Source organism: Monodelphis domestica, chromosome 7 (assembly GCF_027887165.1).
Source record: "Monodelphis domestica isolate mMonDom1 chromosome 7, mMonDom1.pri, whole genome shotgun sequence".
NCBI lineage: Eukaryota > Metazoa > Chordata > Mammalia > Didelphimorphia > Didelphidae > Monodelphis > Monodelphis domestica.
In genome coordinates this window covers 210,336,532-210,355,120 of record NC_077233.1, presented here as the reverse complement: position 1 = coordinate 210,355,120, position 18,589 = coordinate 210,336,532, and the positions used below count along the sequence as shown (strand labels likewise).

The following is an 18,589-nucleotide window of genomic DNA, read 5'->3' as shown; positions in this document are numbered from 1 at the left end:
TCTGTTGTTTTGGATGGTGATTACCTTAGTCACCTACTATAGCTAGGTCTGGCTCCATCCTCATTTCATCTCTCTTCTTGGCCCTCTCCTCAGCAGCTGCCATGCTATCAAATACATTTCCCAACCTCCCCTGTTTGCTAGTTCTGAAACCATACTCAAATCAACTCTATCATCACTCCTAGAAAGGAGTTATCAATATATTCTCCTATGCCTTCATTCATCATCTCTGTAATTTTCTTTTCTTTAAACCCTTACCTTCTGTTTTAGAATCAATTCTAAGGATAAGTTCCAAGGCCAAACAGCTGGGCATTGAGGGTTAAGTGACTTGCCCAAGGTCACACATCTAGGAAGTGCCTGAGGTCAAATTTGAACCCAGGTCCTCTGAACTTCAGGCTTGGTTCTTTATCCACTGAGACACCTATGTGCCCCCTCTACATGACTTCACTGCTCCAGTTCCCAACATAGCCTTTACCTGATGGCAAAAGCAAAGAAAAATAGAAGAAAAAATGCCTACCCTATATCAGAACTTGCATAAAATCCCATCATGGTAGGTGTTCTTTACCCAGAATCCTTAAAAGTGGCTTTTATTATATTTAATTTTAAAACCCTTATCTTGGTTCTTAGAATCCATATCAATTCTGAGTCAGAAGAGTGGTGTTACAACTAGCAAGTTAGAGCAAAATATCAGAATTGAAGGCCTCCCATTTATCCTTGTCCTCCAATGCAAAAATGGTCCCTCCCCTAGTTCACCATTGGCTGGTCAAAAGAGAGTTACAATCTATACATGAAAGAAGCTAGCTAATCAGAACGCAGGCCAGCAATACCTAATTATACTATATATTCAAGCAGGGTTTAACCAATCAAAACAAGTCTTGTGGTTTGACCAAACAAGACAAGGACTGATTCAATCCTATCTATGTTTTTCTTCAACCAATCAGAGAAGGAAAAGATTATATACTGCTCTTAGGTTTCAGTTTCTATACATCATTTCTTATCAGCCAGATGTACTTCCTCCAGAGGAGTTCATGCTATCTCTTTTCCTCATAGTGACCCTGGACAGATCCCTCAACCCCCATTTCTAAGGCTTTCTCACACTTCTGCCTTATAACTAACACATAATATTAATTCTAGGATGGAAAGTAAGGGTTTATAAAAAAAGAAAAAGGAAAACAATTGTCAATTTTTGTTTCTTTTTTTAAAATAATATTTTATTTGATCATTTCCAAGCATTATTCATTAAAGACAAAGATCATTTTCTTTTCCTCCTCCCCACCCCCCATAGCTGACACATGATTCCACTGGGTATCACATGTGTTCTTGATTCGAACCCATTGTCATGTTGTTAGTATTTGCATTAGAGTGTTCGTTTAGAGTCTCTCCTCTGTCATGTCCCCTCAACCGCTGTAGTTGGGCACTTGCTTTTCCTCCGTGTTTCTACTCCCACAGTTTGTCCTCTGCTTATGGATAGTGTTTTTTCTCCTAGATCCCTACAGATTGTTCAGGGACATTACACCGCTATTAATGGAGAAGTCCATTACGTTCTATTATACCACAGTGTATTAGTCTCTGTGTACAATGTTTTCCTGGTTCTGCTCCTTTCGCTCTGCATCACTTCCTGGAGGTTGTTCCAGTCTCCATGGAATTCCTCCACTTTATTATTCCTTTTTGCACAATAGTATTCCATCACCAACATATACCACAATTTGTCCAGCCATTCCCCAATTGAAGGGCATCCCCTCGTTTTCCAATTTTTGGCCACCACAAAGAGCACAGCTATGAATATTTTTGTACAAGTCTTTGTGTCCATTATCTCTTTGGGGTACAGACCCAGCAGTGCTATGGCTGGATCAAAGGGTAGACATTCTTTTATCGTCCTTTGGGCATAATTCCAAATTGCCCTCCAGAATGGTTGGATCAGTTCACAACTCCACCAGCAATGAATTAATGTCCCTACTCAATTTTTGTTTCTATATGTACTTGGGACTGAGGCCAAGTGCCACAGGTTGGGGAGCTGCTGGGAGCCATTAAGTCCATGCTATCTGATACAGTCACAGGTAGAAACCAGGGACTGCACAGTGGCCCCAGGAAAGATGGAAACATCCACTCAGACCCCTCTGTGTGACTTCTCTTTTACTATCATCCCTTATTATTGGAATTGTTATAATTATTATTCTTACCCAACCCCAGGAAAACATAGATGAAAGCAAAATGCGTACAGGGTTGAAATAAATGTCCCACTCTATCCCCCTAAAATATTGCCAAAAGATATCAAACCTAAGTATTCCTATGTACCCACTTAGATAAGATGGGATCCCCTTCTCCAGGTATAAAACCCCTAACAAAACTATCTAGATTCTCCACCCCATATATAGGCCAGGGACAACAGGTCTCCCTGACCTGGGACATTAATTGCCTTTCATGCAGAGGCTGGTATGTTCTACCTCACTGGTACTGTTTTGTTAACTCTGTAGTCAAGTTAATATGTCTTGGAAACCTTAGTGAAACATTAGAAAATGAAAGCTTGATATTGGAAAAATAATTAAAACTGGGTTATGTTTTATTAACCTCTGACCCCACTGACTTGACAACAGTATTGTGTTGATTATCTCCTTAGAAATCTGATTGATTATGTATTTGGTTAAAGTAACAAATAATCACTCTTGGTGGCTTAACCACATATCTGAGCACCTCACGGGTTAATGAGAAGTGACCTTTAGCTGTGCTATTCCTGTGATGAGAAAACATCCATCTTCTGTAAAAGCTTCTCATTTGTTGTTAGGATCTATAGAAACAAAGTATGTAGGATAATCATAGAATATTAATTAAACAATTTGTTAAAAGTTAATGTATGACCTTGTATAAATGGAGATTGATAAAAAATTTGAGCCAAGCCAAAAGGACTTGAACAAGGCAGGTCTTCCTTGTCCTACATTCTACCAAGTGTCTAAAATTTGGCTCCTACTTGACTCCTACAATCTAGTCCCTTTTCTGTCTTTCATGGTATGGAAAACTTTCTATAGTACTGGCTACTTATTGGGTAAATGCATAATTGCTTAAATTATTTAAATTGGGCCCTGATTTAAGGACCTGTTATAGAGTTGTTTTTCCTTTACTTATATTTTTTTAGACATAAGATTTATACATTTTGCATTTCATCCACAAGTTATTTTTTCTCTTTTATTTGGATTTTTTCATGTTTTTTATTTTCTTTTGCAAACTGATTCATATACCTCATAATTCAGTCATTCATCCCCAAGCAATCCCTCTGTTTGTTATTATTCACCTCAGGGGGGCCAAGTTATTGTTGTGAATTCTGATTTAAATTTGAGCAATTTTAGGATAAGAAACTTGCTACCTCTCAGAATCCAGAAGGCGCCATAAAGATAGATACCTGCAGAGACCACATGCTGCACCAGACGATCCAGAGTGAACTTTGGGGAGTGAATTGAACTATGGGGGGGGGTTGAAATACCTTTGTTTTGAATGTATACTTTTATGCCAAAGGGGTCTGCCCCCAAATTAACTTTTTGTCAACCTAGTTATCATTGGTTTTGTTCTCTTTTCCTTTTATCCACAAATCTTTGCAATTTTAAAGTTGATTATGTTTCCATGATCCTTTTGGGGAAACTGGTTTCCCAATATGATCACAGGTGGAATATGTATAAATGGAGATTTTGAGCCTTTGAATTTCATCCCCCAGAAGTCCCTTAGTATTTTCCCAAAATTCCCTTTTCCTGCATCCCTGCATTTTGTGTGATTGTATTTAAGTGGCTGTATCTCCTCCCTCTTTCTCTCTTGGACCTGCAACTGGACTGAATTCAGGCAGTTCTTTTGTTTTAGTTATTAATAAAACTTTATAAAAATTATTTATTTAGTTATTGATTATTAATTAAAAAACCCACAACCTACTCCATTATCTGTAAGGAAGCATGTATGTTGAAAAATTAAATTGTGTGCCAAGTACATGTGTAATCACTGAGGGTATAAAAAATGAAGCCAAGTCTAAGCCAAGGTGGAGCAGTTTTTTGTGATTCCTGACTGAAGGTTGAAACATTAACTGGTTCCCATCTTCTTCATTACACTGACACTGCCATACCTTCAAGGACCCCCAATCCCCACAGGAGGGTTGAACCCACATACCACAGCAGGGAGCTATGTGAATGTTAGTGTTAGAAACATAGATGGAGAAGGAGCTGGATGGCTCAGTGAATTGAAAGCCAGGCTTAGAGATAGGAGGTCCTGGGTCCAAATCTGAACTTAGATATTTCTTAGCTGTATGACCCTGGGCAAGTCACTAGCCCTTATGATTCTTCTGTCTTGGAACCATTACATAATATTGATTCTAAGGCAGAAGGTAAGGATTTAAAAAACAAAAGAGGGTTGGCTTAGATGATTATATCTGAGGTTCCTTCCTTCTCAAAACTTCAATGATTTCCTCTCCCCTCTGACTTCCCCAGTCCTCACTGCCTGGAAGAGTCATTCCTTTGGCATTTAACCTCATATTTATATCACTCTCCATGTTTCCTGTGTATCACTATTCTCCCCAAGTAGACTGTTAATCCCACCCACAAAGTCCAACCCCATGTCTTTGCTGCACAACTATCATTTAAAAATGACTATTAAATTAAATTAAGAAGCAGCTAAGTAACTGGGTGGATAGAGTATCCAGCCTAGAGTTGGGAGGACCTGAGTTCAAATTTGACCTTAGACAAGTCCTAGCTGAGTGACCCTGGGCAAGTCATGTAATCCAATTGCCCAGCCTCTGCCTCAGGAGATGGATACAATTCTAAGACAGAAAGAAAGGGTTGAAAAAAATTTTTTTAACTGAGTGTTTGGAACTTGTGACAAGAAATGCTCTCCACCTCCAGAGAAAGAACAGTTGGAGTCTAAATGAAGATGAAAACATGATTTTTCACTTGTTTATTTGGGTTTATGTTTGGGGGTTTGGGTTTTATAATATTATTCACTTATAAAAATGAACAATATGTAAATATGTTTTACGTGATAATACATGTATAACCTAGATCGAATCTCCTGCCAGCACTGGGAGAATGAAAGGAAGGGAGGGAGGGAGACAAGTTTGATCATATAACTTTGGAAAATTTGTGTGGAAATTTGTTGAAATTTGTTATTACATGTAATTGGTAAGAAAAATTTTTTAAATAAACTGAGTGTTTTGGAATATAAAGGCATTTTGAGCATTTGTACTGGAATAATGTTTTTAATTCCTCTCCTCAGTTTTATATTTATTGTCTCATTTGATTATCACCAAAACCTTGAAAGATGGGTAAGGCTAGATTCTCATCATCCTCATACTAGGAGGAAACAGACCCAAAGAAAAATGACTCGTCCCAAGGGTAGAAACATAACTAGAGTAGAGTAGGCTAGACTTTATCTCAGGCCACTGAAAAGTTGCCATTTGCTACCAAATTCTTATGATTCTTCAGAAGTTAGAAACTACTGAATTTAGAACCTGAATAATAAGAATATTAATTTAAAAAGGAAGCTACCAAATGATAAACTTCCTCTCCACATTGACTACGCCTCATGGGATTTCCTTCCCATCCTGGCCCTTTTCCCTTCTCTCTAGCAACAATTTAAAATATCCAGGGATTTGTCTCACCTTGACTCCACACACTCCCCATCCCCACTGTGGGGAGGGGAGATCTTATACTTTAGGGGCCCCCCATAGGACTTTGTGTCATGGGATATCTTCACCTTTATTTAACCCTACTGAATGTGTCCGAAAATGTTGATTTGTACTTGTGTTTTATGAAGCTTACTCTGGCTCCAAAAATGTCCAATTAGAGTTCAGTTGACAGCACACGAAGTTAGTTGTGGAACCAGGATTAGAACACAAGTAGATAGATTACTGGATCTGGAGTCAGGAAATCTGAGTTCAAATTTAACCTGAGACACTAGATGTGTAATCCTGGGCAAATTCCTTAACCTCTGCCTGCTTCAGTTTCCTCAAGTGTAAAATTAGGATCATAGGAGCAGTTTGGTGGCTCAGTGGATTGAGAGCTAGGCCCAGAGTTCAAATCTGGCCTCAGACACTTCCTAGATGTATGACCCTGGGCAAGTCCCTTAACCCCCATTGCCAAGCCCTTACCACTCTTCCACTTTGGAACTAATACATGGTATTGATTCTAAGATGGAAGGTAAGGGTTTTTTTAAAAAACTATAATGAGGATCATAATAGCATTTACCTTCTAGGGATGATGTGAGGATCAAACGAGACAATATTTGTAAAATCCTTAGCATAATGCCTGGCACATAGTCAGCACTTAATAAATGCTTGTTTCCTTTCTTCCTAACTCTGTCCCTCTTTCCCTCCCTCTCCCCCTACTCTCTCTCTTTCTTTCCTTTCTCTCTCTCTCTTTTCCCTTCCTTCCTTCCTTCCTTCTTTCCTTCCTTCCTTCCTTCCTTCCTTCCTTCCTTCCTTCCTTCCTTCCTTCCTTCCTTCCTTCCTTCCTTCCTTCCTTCCTTCCCTCCTTCCTTCCTTCCATCTTTCTTTCTTTCTTTCTTTCTTTCTCTTTCTTTCTTTCTTTCTTTCTTTCTTTCTTTCTTTCTTTCTTTCTTTCTTTCTTCTTTCTTTCTTTCTTTCTTTCTTTCTTTCTTTCTTTCTTTCTTTCTTTCTTTCTTTCTTTCTTTCTTTCTTTCTTTCTTTCTGTCTTTCCTTCCTTCTTTCCTCCCTACTTCCCTTCCTCTCTTTCTCCTTCTCTTCCTTCTTTCAATATTTCTTTTGTTGTTATTCTAGCATATCTGACTCTTCGTGACCCCATTGGGGGTTTTCTTGGCAAATATACTGGAATAGTTTGTCATTGCCTTCTCCAGTTCATTTTACAACTAAGGAAACTGAGGCAAACAGGGTTAAGTGACTTGCTCAGAGTCACACAGCTATTAAGTGTCTGAGGTCGGATTGGAATTCAGGAAGATGAATCTTCCTGGTTTCAGGCCCAGCACACTGTGCCCAAATCTTCTTAAGCAATTACTATTGAAACATTGAAACAGTCCCTGACCTCAAGGAGTTTCTCCATTATCTGGAGAGCTAATATGTACATATACAGGTCTATACATAATATAGAATGATTTGGGGTGGGAAGGCAGGATGGGGCAGCTAGATGGTGTAGTGGATAGAAGCTGGATTCAGAAAGAAGAATCTTTCTTAGTTCATATCTCCTCTCAGATACTGACTGGCTGTGTGCCTGGAGAAGTCACTTAACCCTGTTTGCCTCAGTTTCCTCATCTGTGAAATGAGAAGGAAATGGCAAACCACTTGTCAACTTGGAATCTAGAGGTCCCCCACTTGTAGCTTGGAGGGATTTGACTTTAAGATATTTAGTGACTCTCCTGCTCTCCAGAAGCCCCTCCCAGTATTTCACACCCTCCTTCCAAGGATTGGGCTACCTACTGGGACAAATCTTAAGTCTATTTTTATCCTGAAACCAATGAACTTGGACCTTCCCTCAGGGAGGAACTCTCGGTGACAAAGTCAAACCTGGTGTTTCTGCCTCCAAACTAAATAAACTGGGGATCACCGAATCCCTCCAAGCTACAAGTCTGGGACCTCTCGATTCCAGGTTGGCACACTTGTGTCTTTGCCAAGAAAACCCAAATGGGATCGCAAAGAGTTGGACACACCTGAAAAGACTCCACAACAGATTCAGCTAGGTTTGTGAGGGGGGAAGTTGGGAGTTGAGGATGACACAGTTTATGAATCTATTTTGTTTTTTTTGCCATGAATATGTTCTAAGCAAGAGAATTGTTGGTGAAGGGGCCATCCCGAGCCTCATGGCTGGTTCCTGAGAACTGGGGGAGGAGAATGGAAGGCACATTTGATAGGTATGTAGTGGAAAATGCCTGAGTCCTAGGAGTAGTTCCAAGTCTTGGAAGCCTGAGATCTCTTATCCCAGGACACTGGTTCCTTTATGGGATTATCCTACTTTGCCCTGCCCACCCTTCAGACTGTCCATTGGTCCTTGTTTGTCTGGAACCACTAAGCTACCACAGGAAGCCTGGAGCCTCGTGGGTGGTGCCAGGCCTGGGAGGAGAGAATTTGGCTGGGGTTGTTGCAAGGAGGTGATAGAATTGAGCAACCACTTAAAACTCTGCACATGGTGAGAAGGGGTAAACAGGTCAGGAATGTGAGGGATTAAGCCTTGGATGAATCTTGGGAGTCAGAAGAGTTTAAAGAGCCAGCCTCAGTCTGGGCTTATCTTTGGGTTTACTCTAATTGCTGAGCCTGGCCTGTGATGTACCCCAGAACAGAGACAAGGGAGACCTTGATCTCTACCTGTCTTGGCTAATCAGTGGGAGAAAAAAATGATAAAAAAAACAAACAAACGTATTTTGGAGCATGAAGCAGTTAAAAGATTTGGGTTCTTTTACTATTCTGACACTGACTTATAAAACACAATCATTATGGGGGGTATCCTCAGTTTCTACCTCTGTAAAAGAGGGGCCTGCAGGTGGGGCCAGTTGGACCATAAAATGTAGGTCCCTCACATCTGTAACATTCTCTGATCAGCATTCTGAGTAGATGTTCTTTTAACATCTAAAATTCTATGATTCTCTATTTCTGAAAAACCTCCAGATATTCTAGGTTCCTGTTTAACCATTATCATAGGATCATAGAATTTGAACTGGAAAGGACCTTAGAGGACATTTAGTCCAATCCCTTCATTCCAGATGAGGAAATTGAGGCACAGAGGGGTTAAGAGATGATACATCCTAGCTGTATGATCCTGGGCAAATCATTCAACTCCCATACTTAGTATTGATTCCAACATGGAAGGTTAAGAGTTAAAAAAATTTTTTTTTAAACGGGTTGCCTAGCCCTTGCAGTTCTTCTGTTTGAGAATTGATATTAAGTTAGAAGGAAAGGGTTGAGAGAGAAAAGCCCAGGATCATACAGACAGAAAATAGCAGAAACAGAATTTGAACCCAGGTCCTCTGACTCCAAATACATCAATATTCTTTATTCCTCTCTTTCTTCTCTTTCTCCTTTCCTTTCCTTCTCTTTCCTTTCACCCTCACCTCCTTTAGTCAGAAAATCTAGTTTGGACTGTTGGCTCTGAAGCTTACTGGCTGTGACCTTAAGTGAGTCACTTCCCTTCTCATTCTCTAGATCTGTAGGATGGGGTGAGGGGGTGGGGTGGGAGGAGCTGGGCTAGTTTGCCTAGTAAGAAATCTTAGTCTGGTATTTTAAAATCAGAGTAGCATTTTTTTTTCAGTACCCACTGGGTGCCAGGTATTTGAGATGCCATAACAGAAAGGAATTACAAGAACATTCTTCTGAGGAAAGATAACTTAAATAAGGTGGGGCATATAGCACAATGGACTGGAGTCAGGAGGATCTGGGTTCAAATCAAGCCTCAGACACTTCCTAGCTGTGTGACCCTGGATTCACTTAATTCTGTCTTAAGGTAGTTACTAAAACAGAAAGTAAGGCTTTAAAATTAACAAATAAATAAATATGGATTGGGTTTAGATTTGTGGTTTTCTTGAGACTGGAAACTCCTAGATCAGGAAACCCCCTCCACTTTGCATATTCTCTGTAAATTATAGAGAAATTAAGGGACTTGTCTTGTCCAGGGTCACACAGCTAACATACAACAGAGGCAGAACTCGAACCCTGGTCTTTGAGCCAGCTCTCTAATCATTATTTCACAAAGCCATGCATTAGATGAGAGAGACAGAGAGAGAGGAGAGAGGGGAGAGACAGACTGAGAAAGGGAAAGAGACAGAGAAGGAGAGAGAAAAGAGAGAGAGAGACAGAGACAGAGACAGAGACAGAGACAGATACAGAGAGAGACAGAGAGAGAGAGAGAGAGAGAGAGAGAGAGAGAGAGAGAGAGATCCTCCTCCTCCCTCCCCCCACATCCCCCAACCGTACCACAAACCACAGGTTTCTGAAGTTATGAAGTCCACAGTGCAACCCCGTGGCATGAAACCCTCCTGGGGAGGAGATGGGGGGAAGAGCAGACGTGGCACTCGTGCTTTCACTGGATGTCTCCAAATCTCCCCCTGGGGATAGGCTACCCCGAAAGACCCTCTGCTCTGACTCTGGGTGGGTGGGTGACCAGGGGGATGCGGGTGCTATAGCTACAGAGGCTTTGAGTGAACTGACTCGCGTTCTCAGCATCCCCCAGAAACCGTGCCCCGGGGCGCTTGGAGGACACACCTCTCCTCCCGGGCTTCTCAGAGCAGGACGGGAAGTGAGCAGGGCGCGGGCAGCCTGGCGGAGCCCTTCACAGCAGGAGGGAGTGAAGGAAAGAAGGAAGGAGGGAGAGAGAGGGACCGAGAGGGAGGGAGGGAGAGAGAGAGGGAAGGCGGGAGCGAGACAAGGAGGGAGGGAGGAAGGCAGGGCGGGCAGCTCGCTGGGGCTGCAGTCCCCTACGCCCACACAAGGAAGTGGTTGCTTCTCTCGGGGAGGAAAAGGGAAGTCACAGACACTTCAGAGTGCGGACCCAGAACTTCGGGCTCCTGTGGCTGCCCCCGCGCCGTACCCGCACACAGCTGCCTGGCTGAGGTTCATGTGCACTGGCAAGGGGCCAGGAGCTGAGCGGGCCCGGGAGCAGCGGGTACAGACAGCATCTGGGCTCTCCCAGGTAAGGAAGAGGGCGTGAGCACGTGGGGGGACTGGTTGGGGGAGGGGGGAAGGGTGTGTGCGTGTGTGAGTATGAGTGTGTAAGTGTGTGACTGAGTGTGATCATATTTGTGCGTGTGTCTCTGTGTATGTGTGTAGGCATTCAGAAACTCCGGAAATTCGATTTTTTCTTTTCTGTTTAGTTTTTCCTACTCGTTAAGAATATTCTGCCTAAAAAAAAAAAATCCCGAGGAGTAGCTAAGGTAGCACAGTGGATAGAGAGCCTAGCCTAGAGAGGAGAGGTCCCAGGTTCCAATTTGACCTCCAGACACTTCTTAGGTGCGACCCTACCGAGTCACTTAACGCCCATTGCCTAGTCGTTACTACTCTTCTGCCTTGGAACCAATACACGATTCTGATTCTAGGACAGAGAAGGTAAGGGTTTAAAAAAAAAAAAAAAATATATATATATATATATATATATATATATATATATATATATATATATTCTGCCTCAGTTTTCTAGTTGAAATTTAATTGTTTGTTACATTAAAATACCTGGGCAACTCCCCACCTCTTCTCCTATTAGAGAAGGCATCATTTGGCAAAGAGACGGGAGTATGTATATATAAAAGGTGTCTTATTTCTGTTTGTCAGTCTTTCTCTGGAGGTGGACATACAAGCTGTTCTTCAAACAGTGTTTTTCTGTCTATATAATGTTCTCTCAGTTCTGCTCATTTCACTCTTCATAATTTCATATAGATCTTTTCAGGTTTTTAAAAAATTAACCATCTGGGCAGTTGGGTGGCTCACAGTGGATTGAGAGACAGGCCAAGGTCCCCAGTTCAAATGTGGCCTCAGACACTTCCTAGCTGTGTCATTCTAGATGAGTCACATAACCCCCATTGCCTAGCCCTTACCACTCTTCTGCCTTGGAACCAACACACAGTATTGATTCTAAGAGGGAAGGTAAGTAGTTGTTTTGTTTTTTAAATTAATTTGCTCATCGTTTTTTTTTTTAACCCCTTACCTTCCCTCTTGGAATCAATACTATATATTGGTTCCAAGGCAGAAGAGCTCTAAGGGCTCAGCAATGGGGGTGAAATGACTTACCCAGGTCATACAGTTAGGAAGTGTCTGAGGCCAGATTTGAACCTCTATCTCTAGGCTTGCCTCTCAATCCTTTGAGCCACCCAGCTGCCCTCTGCTCTTAAGGCACAAAGTAAAGGTGAAGTGACTTGGACATCCTTCCCCATCTCTGCCCCTTAGGTTCAGAAGTAAGGAGATTTCTTCAATGAGAATTGTGAATTTATCCCCCTCCACCTCAATGCAGTTGGCCTACTTTCTTAGCTCTGCTCTTCCACTCCCTGTATCTTCTGGAATATCCAGGGTCTGAGACTCTTGACAGGACCACATATTAAGGATTTGAATGGGAAATCCCCTTAGAAAGCAGACCATTTCCCCACAGCCTGATGTCTCTGAGAACTCTGCCTCTCTCTCCCTTGCCTCTTTAATCCCTTCTGTGTGTCTTCATCCTCAAGCCTGCCACAGGTTAAGGAAAAGAAGGCTTTTTTTGCATCTGTTTGTATTAGCACAGTACCTGGCATGTAGCCCGTGCTTAATAATGTTTGCTGGCTTTCCGAGATACACAGAACGTCCTCTGCCTCTTTTACAGAAGCCCAGAAAGGTGGAACCTTTAGAACTTAGAATTGGAAAATGGTAAGGGGCCTTAGAATGATAGATGGAAGAGATCTTAGAACACAGAACACAGTGTCAGAGCTAAAGGTACCTCGGAACATAGAACATTGGCCATGAGATCATCTAGCCCAACCCCCGGTTTCACAAATGAGGAAGCTGAAAAGCCTGTATGTGAGGAGTGTTATGGGGTCCAGATGGGTACCCCTGGGGTTCGGGAAGGATACCTTTTGCAAGAATGCAAGACTCCAAAACTTAGCTTAAAAACAAAAAGAGAAATGTATTAATTTAGAAAGTAATGTTGAGAATGGCCAGGAGGATAGCAAGGTGGGACAGCAAGATGGGGAGCAGTTCCTGGAAAGAAAGGCTGTTCCTCCATGGGACAGCATGGGTGGAAAGGCTGTCCCCCAGACCACATCAGTTCTGGGGTTTTTATACTCTTTATGTCCTATGTGTGTCCTAGGTGTGGAGGGGACTTGGAGAGTGTTAGTCCCTCCGGCATTTGGTGGGGTGGGGTGGTCATCTGACTGGGGTCTGCCTGGAGGCCTAAAGATTCATCTCTTTGTCCATTTTAAATCTAGAAGCCTATCAAAGAGGATAAACATCTCAGGACCCTAGGGGGGGGGGGTCATTGGGTGTTTCTAGGTTAAGAGTCAGAGGATGCAAAGGCAAGGGAGTTTCCTTGATAATAGTTTGCCTGGGTTTCTGGGGGTATAGTGCCCATGTCAACGAGTGTCCCAGAACTTAGCCAGTCTCACAGTGTGATGTGAGCAGCAAAGTTTGAACCAAAAATCTAGGTGCCTTGACTCTTAGGCCCCCCAAGACCCAGCACTGATCCTGGGGTCGTCCTCTCATAAAGGATAGATCTGCCCACAGACAGGGAGGAAGGAAAAGAGGCTTTGGAAGAAAGCCTCTGGAAGAAAGAAAGAAAGAAATGTCCTTTTCCAATTGTTCTGGTAATCAATTATACCCAAGTTTAGGAAAGCATCCCCTTGAACTTTTCTTTGCATCTGTTGACTGCTCAGTTTTCTAGTTCACTCTTCACGATTTTTAGTATACCTGGACTTTGCACTGAGGACAGACATCACATCACAGACTGACTAGGAATCAGGAGATCTTTAAGATGAAATAGAAACTCCTCTTTGTCTTTTAGAGCCCTTCAAAGCCTGGTCCCAGTCTCCCTTCCCAGTGCCATACATACTTGGTGGTGTCTCCAGACTGGCCTTAGGCTTCTTTACATTGCACCTGGTTTTCCATTTTCTGCAGGCTGTGTCTCTGTGCAGGCTATCTCCAATGCCTGGAATGCTCCCGTATCTCCACCACAAAGAGACTTATATTTTCTTTGAGACTCAGATCACCTATTTTAAGTCTTTCTTAAATTCTTTCCAAGTACTGGTTGTACCTGTCCTCTCTACATTGCCATTTATTTATTTCTGGATTTTAATTTAACTAGCTAACAAGAACAACAATAGCTATCATCTCTTTTCTTTTTTCTTTGATTTAAAATTTTTTAAAAAAAACTCTTATCTTCTGTCTTAGAATCAATACTGTCTGTTGGTTCCAAGGCAGAAGGCTAGGCAATGGGGGTTAGTGACTTGCCCAGAGTTATAACACAAGGAATTGTACTCTAGCCACACTTAAAAAAATCCTTATCTTCCATCTTAGAATCAATACCATGAATTGGTTGTAAGGCAGAAGAGTGGTAAGGGCTGGGCAATGGGGGTGAAGTGACTTGCCCAGGGTCATACAGCTAGGAAGTGTCTGAGGTCAAATTTGAACCCAGGACCTCCCATCTTTGGGTCTGGCTCTCAATACACTGAGACACCTAGCTGCCCCTAAAAATCTTTTTTAAATCTATTTTTATTTTGCCAGTTATGTGTAGAAACTTTGACTATTGTTTTCTCACATTCCAGGATTCCTCATTTCTTCCTCCCTACCCTTCACCCTGCCCCTCCCTGAGGCAGTAAATAGTCTGATATGCAGCTAACATTTCTATAGCTCTGTGGCTAAATGCTTTACAATTATCTCTCCTTTGATCCTCCCCACCACCTTGGGAGGTAGGTGCTATTATTTATCTCTTATTTGCAGATGAGGAATCTGAGGCAAACCAAGTAGGGTCACATGGCTAGTTCTGAGTATCTAGTATCTGAGACCAGATTTGCTATTTTCTTCTCCAGCTCATTTTATAGATGAGGAATCTGAGACAGATAAGGACTTGTCCAGGATCACACAGCTAGTATCTGAGGTCAAATTTAAACTCAGGTCTTTTTTTTTTCCTGGTTGGAAGCATGCAAAGCTTGGTTAATCTTATTTTTTAAATTTTCTATTTATTTTAAAGATTTTTTTCCATGTTTCCAAGATTCATTTTATTTCCTTCCCCTTTTCCCTTCCCCCTCCCAGAGCAACTCCACTGGGTTATACCTGTGTTATCACTTGATACCTGTTTCCATATTATTCATTTTTGCTGTAAGAGCCATCTTTTAAGGTCTAACCCTCAATTCATATACAAGGGATAAATGATTTATTTTTCTTTTGTGATTCCAATTCGATAGTTCTTTTTCCTAAATCCTTTAAGAGTGGTCTGCTACTAGCAGTGCTGTGGGGGGCTTGAGGTGAATTCCCTGGGTTTGGGATGGGTACTCTTTGCAAGAATGCAAGCGACCAAAATTTAGCTTAAAAATAAAGAGAGAAATGTATTTATTTAGAATTCATGTTGAATTTGGCTGAGAGGACAGCATAGATGGAAAGCTGCCTACCAGAAGACATCACTTTTGGGGTCTTTCTACTTTACAGTAGGCAATACATAACTTGAGGAGGGTGTGTGCTCAGACACAAAGGGCTGGTCATCTGACCAGGGTCCCCCTGAAGATATAGGGGGGTGACCCTTATAGTTTAGGGGACAAATAGATGTTTTAGATCCTTCTCTAATGGATGGATGGTATCAAAGCATAGCCTGGGGGTGTATCTCTGTCCATCTCAAAACCTAAAGGAGGATCCAAGAAGGAGAATTCTCTCAGGGGACTTTCCCTTTGATGCTGCAGGGTCTTATCTGGAGTTTTTGATGTTTCAGGGTTAGTAGTCACAAGGATGAAAGAAAACCAGGCAATTTTCCTGCTTACAGTTTGGCCTGAAAAAGTTCTATAATATGGGGGTACAAGGTAAACCTAGAGTCCCACATCAGTAGTGAAGTCCATTAGTTCCACAATGTTTCTCTTTCTGTGTAGTGAGAACCAAGAGAATGATTCTGCTCATTTCACTCTGCATCAGTTCATGGAGGTTCTTCCAGTTCACGTGGAATCCCTCCAGTTCATTATCCTTTGAGCACAATAGTATTCCATCACCAACATATACCATAATTTGTTCAGTCATTCCCCAATCAGAGGGCATCCCTTCATTTTCCAATTTTTTGCCACCACAAAGAGTTAGGTCTTCCTGGTCTCTACTTACTGCTGCCTTATTCATATTTATAGAAGATTCAAACTAAGAGATGTATTCAACATAAGAGAGACCTCCTGAGGGGCAGCTAGGTGGTGACTAAGTGGATTGAGGGCCAGGCTTGGACACTGGAGGTCCTAAATTTCAATCTGGCCTCAGATACTTCCTAGCTGTGTGACTCTGGGCAAGTCACTTAACCCCAGTTGCCCAGCCCTTACCATTCTTCTTCTGCCTTGGAACCAAAGCCCAGTACTTATTCTAAGACTAATAAGGTAAGAGTTTACAAAAAGAAAAGAAAAAAAGGGACCTCCTCATCACCTAGGTCAATTTATTCAGGAGGATGATGAAGAAAGAGGATTCCTACACTGTGAAGGAGTCCACTTCACAAGTTTCTACCTTGTCTGCCTCCAGTGGATGAGTAATATTTTTTTTATATGTTGGGGAAAAAAAGGGGTGATGGGGAGATGGAAAGACAGGAAGATCAATGACTATTAGCTCTGAGAGGTCCTTGAAATGTTGCTTTGTGTGGGTGGCAGGCATGTCCAGGCTGGATCTGGGGCACAGAAAGGGATCTTAGTAGTAGGAAATTTGGTGCCCCTGAAATACCTTCTCTCTAGAGGAGAAGGTCCCAATTTGGGGCAGAAACACTCCCGTTTGGGTGACCCAGTTCTAAGAACCTCCCTCAATCAAACACCCATCTTGGCAGAAAGACTTTGTTTAAGGTCCTTGGCTGCTGATTCAGTCAACTCTAATTCCAGATAACTTGGTAGCCAGCATAGTGGAGAGGAAAGACCATTGGCCTTAGAGGAAGACGGGCTTGATGCCACACTCATGAAATGGGGATAATAACACTACTCACTTCAGAGCACTGCTGTACTTTGCAGGCATGGAGGGTTTCCTCAAAGTGGAGTGCTATTACTTGCTAGCTGGGAGATACTTTCCAGATCTGTGACCAAAGGCAAGTTGCTTCAACTTTTAAAGCTAGATTTTAAGTTATAGATAAGTTGCTCATCTGCAAAGGTGGAGGGAGTTTCCACCACTGACAGAGGGAACTCCCAGTTCCTAATTGCAATGAAGTCATAGGTCCAGACAATAAGAGTATGATTAGTTAGGTACATCAGAGACAAGGAAACAGAAATCCAGTCTTGTCTTTTGTAGATTGCCTCCATCAAGTAACTTTCAGATAAAAATATGACTTCAGTGCTCCAGGCTAATTTTTTTTTACACTCTTACCTTCCATTGGTTCCAAGGCAGAAGAGTGGTAAGGGCAAGGGCAATGGGGGTTAAGTGACTTGCCCAGGGTCTCACAGATAGGAAGAGTCTGAGGCCAGATTTAAGCCCAAGATCTCCCATCTCCAGGCCTGTTTCTCTATCCACTGAGCCACCCAGCTGTCCCTCCCAGTCTGCTGTGACTGAGACAAATCCCTGCTCATTGATTTCTTCAGAGTATAAATATGTATCTGTCTGAGGCCACATTTGAACCCACATCCTCCTGACCCCAGGTCTGGAGCGCCATCCACTGTGCTACCTAGCCACCCTGTAGACTTCGTTTGAATCAGATACATTAAACTCTGCTAATGTGTTCTTCCCAGGTAATGTGTTATCTCAGTTATTATGCTCATGTTAATGAAAGAAAACTGCACGTGAATTCAAGAGGCCAGCACTGGCATCTTGGTGCTCGATTTTTGCTCTGTGACCTTGGCCAAGTGTGCTAATAGAGAAATGTGCTAGTAGGATTTAGGATCTCAAGGAATAGACAAACACCAAGCTGACCTAATAATGGGCTCTGTTGATAGTATCATGGGGCAGCCGGGTGGCTCAGTGGATTGAGAACCAGGCCTGGAGACGAGGTCCTGGGTTCAAATTTGGCCTCAGACACTTTGCAGCTGTGTGACCCTGGCCAAGTCACTTGACCCCCATTGCCCAGCCCTTACTGCTCTTCTGCCTTGGAACCACTACCCAGTAAGAGTTTACTTTTAATTAAAAGAAAAAAAGAAAGAAAAGTAGACCTACTCATATGAGAGATATATAGATATCCCTTCTTCACTGAAACATCCCATAAAAGAAAAAGAAAAAATTTAGACTTCTTGTATGAAGAGACAGTCAAAACATTTCACACCAATTTTCTAGATGTTGGAGGCTCTGCCCTCCTGGATGGGGTAGGAATACCTGTTCTTCACTGCTTTCCATGGGATACCCTTTCTTTTGAAAAGGAACTAAATTGAAACCAATCACATAGATTTTCCTTGTTAAAAAAGAAAAAGTGGAAACAGCATCTGAGTGCTCTTAACACTGTTCTCTGTTCTATCTGGCAAAACTGTATTTTTATGATGTGTGTGTTGGGGTAGGGAGGGCGACCTGTTCATTAGGGGAAGTCTATTAAGCAACAGTGGAAAAATTTCAAGCATGTTCTGACATTCTGCAATTCTTATATTTACATTCTAAAACAGTTTGCCTCCTTGTGGTTTGTCAGAGAGCGCTTGCCTCGGTGCTTCCTTCTTCAAGGTTGCTCACTATTTCAAGATGGAGTCAGTCTTGTTTCTCTCCTGCAGTTGTCTGGATCAGGAAAATGAAGCTGTTTCCACGATTGCTCCTAGGAAATCAGCTCTCTCCAGACCACAGTCTGACTACCAGATGGGCCACAGATGTTAGAGGCTATGTGGTTTACACTGACCGTCCCTTCAGTATAGGGAGCTGGTTCTTTGTACAAGCCCTGCTCTTAGGCTAGTTAAATCCCACGCACTTGTGATTGAGGACATAATGCTTTGGGGGAGTCAAAGAAGCTCAAGCAGGACAGTGAGTGAACCTGAAAAAGTCTTTCATTATTTAGTTGTTGATGTTCCCTCATTTTAACCCTGTCTGATTGTG

At 42.2% G+C, this 18,589-nt stretch overlaps 1 protein-coding gene across 2 annotated transcripts in view; it reads left to right on the top strand.

Moving 5' to 3' along the window:
• Positions 1–10,474: 10,474 nt before the first annotated feature.
• ARPC1B (actin related protein 2/3 complex subunit 1B) overlaps positions 10,475–18,589 on the top strand; it is a 43,051-nt gene continuing 34,936 nt past the window's right edge. For both annotated transcript variants that reach the window (XM_056806438.1, XM_003341643.4), the window contains exon 1: positions 10,475–10,613. The gene's annotated coding sequence lies outside the window, so the exon portion shown is untranslated. The remainder of the gene's footprint in view (positions 10,614–18,589) is intronic.